The 4,098-nt window shown below is 37.7% G+C and overlaps 1 long non-coding RNA gene across 2 annotated transcripts; it reads left to right on the top strand.

The window, feature by feature from the left end:
• The first annotated feature begins 1,556 nt into the window (after nucleotides 1-1,556).
• LOC121893574 lies at nucleotides 1,557-3,295 on the top strand. 2 transcript variants are annotated; one of them, XR_006095321.1, is made up of 5 exons: nucleotides 1,557-1,619; nucleotides 1,714-1,773; nucleotides 2,015-2,280; nucleotides 2,532-2,682; nucleotides 2,808-3,295. It is a non-coding gene; the product is annotated as an uncharacterized LOC121893574 (long non-coding RNA). The 2 variants fall into 2 exon arrangements; XR_006095320.1 differs by having other exon boundaries at nucleotides 2,409-2,682.
• Nucleotides 3,296-4,098: the final 803 nt, after the last annotated feature.

Here is a 4,098-nt window from a genome sequence, read left to right as displayed (position 1 = left end):
CTGTAAAGAATGTTGTCTTTCCAGTTCCAGTTTCCTGACAACATTCTACTATGTCCCCTTAAGCCATAAAAGTAGCCATGTGCAACTTTCTGTCCTCTAAAAATCATTCTGCAGCAATTCTAATCAAATACCCAAACAAACAAACAAACAAAAAAAAAATACTGACAAAATTTCTTAAAGGTCCAGAGTGTAGTATTTAATGGCATCTAACAGAACAGACTTGGTAAAAATTGAATATAATATTTATAAGTATGTTTTAATTAGTGTCTAATCAGCTGAAAATAATAATTGTTGTGTTTTGTTGTGTTGCAGAATGGACAAACTTAACACTGACTTCTGTGAGAGCCTTATGCGTTTTTAGATTTCGTGGGTGGCCACCAGAAATGCACCAGTTGGAAGACAAAGAAGAAGAGAGGGTTGCTGTTCCCCGCGTGAATTGTCATCGTCAAAGAAACGAAAACGAGATGAAGCTAAACAAAATCAAGACAAGCGATGACATAAAATGAGGATAAATATCAGAGTTGCCTTTCCAAGATGGAAATCCCTGATGACTGAGAAATGTTTGCAGAGTGTCGCCAAAGTTGCCTGTTTTCTGCTGGACAGGTGGAAGTAACGTTAAATTTTACAACCAAATGTAATATAGATTTCTCCCCACTGCTAATGGTTCAAAACCTAGATGATGTATAATATTTATTAGCAATACATTAGTTTCACTGAAAAGAAATGTTTCCACTTATAACGTTAAATGTTAGCACACTTTAGCCTCAGTTTGTGCCTCTCACAGAGCTGGTGGTAACGTAGCGTTAGCAAGTCTGAGAGACAGAGAGGCGACGTTGTGCTAATAACCCAAAGATTTATTCATTTTCTGTGGCAGTAAGACAACACATGGACCGATAACTAAGAAAGTTAGGGCTGGTGATGTGCTAAAGACAATAAGTCAGAGTAATGAGTTAGTGTGAAAGATAAAGTCTGTTCATCACTGAGTTAATAAATTCTGTGAATATTTTTCATAGTGCTCCATAATTTCTTTGTACACTCGTAATTTGTCATTTAGGAGCACATTTACACATTGGAGGAAAAAGTTAGCTTATAGTCCAACACAAGTAACCTTTCCTCGTTTCAACATTGAAAAATATGTAATTGCTACCAGAATTTTAATTTTACATTTATCAGTCAAAAGTAGAATTTTTCTGTTATTTATTTTGGTGTGTACAGGCCAAGCCAAGGCTCCCAGCATCTTAGGACGTAACATAATGCATTACAGTGGTATGTCACTGGTCATGTAGCACTTATTTTCTTGCTGTTGCTGTTGTTTCTCCATGAGAAAGGTCCCACAGCATCGACTCCCATGAAGGGAAAACATAGCACAACTCCAGCAGTGTCTAGTATTGGTCTTTCTAGTGGGACAGACAGGCAAGTAATCATATTGAAATATTTGTGCTGTCCAAATATGTTTTATTACAAACAAAAAGTTTCTGATTAATTGTTTTTTCTAAGTTTATGTTTACTGTTATGTCTCCATGTGTGTGATGTATAGAACATGCTCTGTTTATTTTTTACAGAGATGAGCATCTGGATGTCATTGCAGAAGCTACAGAAATGCAGGTCCTTGAACAAAGGTAACAGTTCAGCTGTCATAGATTTTTTGCACTACATGTCTTGTATTTTCATATATTCATAATTTATATATTTTTAATGATTTTATTTCTACAGCTTACATGACAGGAGCATTGTTGAGGAGGACATGGAGGAAAATGCTTTCAACGACCGTTTGTAAGTAGTACATACTAATGACATTTATTACTATTTAGTCTTTTCTTTATAGAAGTAATTGTTTTGTGAATATGTACTTTACAGAATTGATTGGGTAGATGAAGGTTCCCCTCCCTTTCATTGAAAAGATGATGGAGAGAATGCTGACAATTTTGATAAAGAATATCTTCCACCAACTAGTATACAGTGTGTTATCACTCTTTACTTCGCTATTTTTGTGTGGTGCCTGTTTTTTTGCAAGCTTTCACATGAAGATCCTCTGGATGAGCCTACTCCCTGTGATCAGGCACCTGTTTTCCCAGCCCCACAGCGTGTCCTTTGTGAAGATGACATCATAGGTGCCAGAGCTTCAATAGTATATGAGGACTGCTTGAGACAACTGGCTACACTTATGACCCTGCCTGCGGATAATGTTCAAGCCATTTGAAGACTGATGTGTTGTGCAACTGCGTTGCCCCCTTTGAGATCAAAATCACTTCTTAGGGCACAGCATTGAGTATTGTATGGGTAAGCTTAACAGTCATGGCATATCATAACAGATAACATAACTGTATGGTTGCATAAAAAGGCAAATTTCTTGTAAAAGCCAGTGCTGTACATGGTAAATGCAATTATTACTTTTATTTGACTTTTAGATCTGTCCTAATGGACATAGAGCGTGGAGGTGGAATTCCCTGCCTATAATGAATTTTGGGATGCAAGCTGGAGATTTTCTCTTGTCCACTAACATTTCGTTGTCTGGCAACAACTATGCAAAGGTTGCCCTCCTTCAGATTTATGAACATCGGAATGGGGAACAAGAACACCTTCTTCAGGACACATACTGTGTCGACAAAGTGAAGGACTACTGGGAAGAGAAGAGGGCTGAGGCCCTCAGTTGCCTTCAAGGGAAAGATGTTGTGGTCTTAGGTGCGTAGCTTAAACTTTTGTTTACTATGTAATATAAGTATTGAAGAGGTTAGGCAATAGCAGTGTGACTGTATGTAAGAAGCTAACCCATGTTTTTTTTTATTTTTGGATTTTATTTTTATCAGCGAATGGAAGAAATGACTCTCCAGGCCATTGCACACAGTACTGCAGCTACACCACCATGGAGAATGAAACTAAGGAGATAATTCATGTTCCCACCATAGACAAGCAGCAGACATCATGGAACTCTGTCATCATGGAGAAGGAGGGTTTTATCCAGACTGTTGACAAACTGACATCACAGATAAAGCTAGTGGAGATCTGTACAGATGCTCATGCCCAGATTGGAGCACTTATGAATAAGTACTCATCTGATATAATGTATGAATACATGTGGTGAAAAGATTATTGAAATATTGTAGTAAAATTACATTGTTCCACACTTCACAGACCAAGACAAAAGCAGATACAAGGACCTCAGAATTCATCACAGTCTGGACATGTGGCATGGTGCCAAGAACCTGGCCAAAAAAATAGCTGGAAACCCCGGGTTTCAGGCCAAGCCTTCACAGTCCTTTGCAGTCCTGTTGGTGTCCTTCCCCAGCTATTGCTGCTGTTATTGTTATTGTTATGATTGTTGTTATTATATATATATATATATATATATATATATATATATATATATTTAGTTATTTTTTCAATCAGATCAACTGCAGACCTAGAGGCATTCCAGAATCATATTCTGATGTATGCCAGCAAATGCTATGCTTTCAGTCCCCCTGTTTACAAGGCTTGAGTTTTGCTTGCGGCTCTGGACTACAGTTTCCACCAGAACAGGCCAACAGCAAAAACAGCTGAAGGAAAAGAGATGTGAATTTCACACGTACTGTCACACACAATTTTCTACAATCAATGTTTTGTATGCAAGTGATTATTTATTTACATCTTCACTCAAGGTTGCCAGTTAAAATAATGAATAACTGATATTGAGTGGATTATATTTGTTTAATTACAGTTTTAAAAGGCTGTACAAGAAAAATGCCAGAAGATACAGCATATACGCTTTGAAATCTGAAAAAACCTATGCATCCATCCCAGAGCAAGCAAGGATTGGCAATGGGAGACTCACAAGTGGAGCAGGAATGCCTTGAAGGAGGAGCCATCGACCAGATGACCCCAGATGGCTCGGTTTGGTGCCCCCCATACCTGCACCCGCCATATCAGAAATATTGCAGACACAAGTCAGAAGAGGTCTAGGTAAGTCATAGACATTTGTTTGCCTATGTAGCATATTAACTTACCCTGTAACTCCTACTCTTGGTTACATAGCATTATTTTCACATGTATAACTGTATAAAAATTATGAAATAATAAATTAACTTATTGTGTAATGGCACTGTCTTCAACAGAACCAGT

The sequence above is a fragment of the Thunnus maccoyii genome, unplaced genomic scaffold (genome assembly GCF_910596095.1).
Source record: "Thunnus maccoyii unplaced genomic scaffold, fThuMac1.1, whole genome shotgun sequence".
Lineage (NCBI taxonomy): Eukaryota > Metazoa > Chordata > Actinopteri > Scombriformes > Scombridae > Thunnus > Thunnus maccoyii.
Note: the sequence above shows the minus strand (reverse complement) of the source record. Positions and strands in the feature narration are given on the sequence as shown.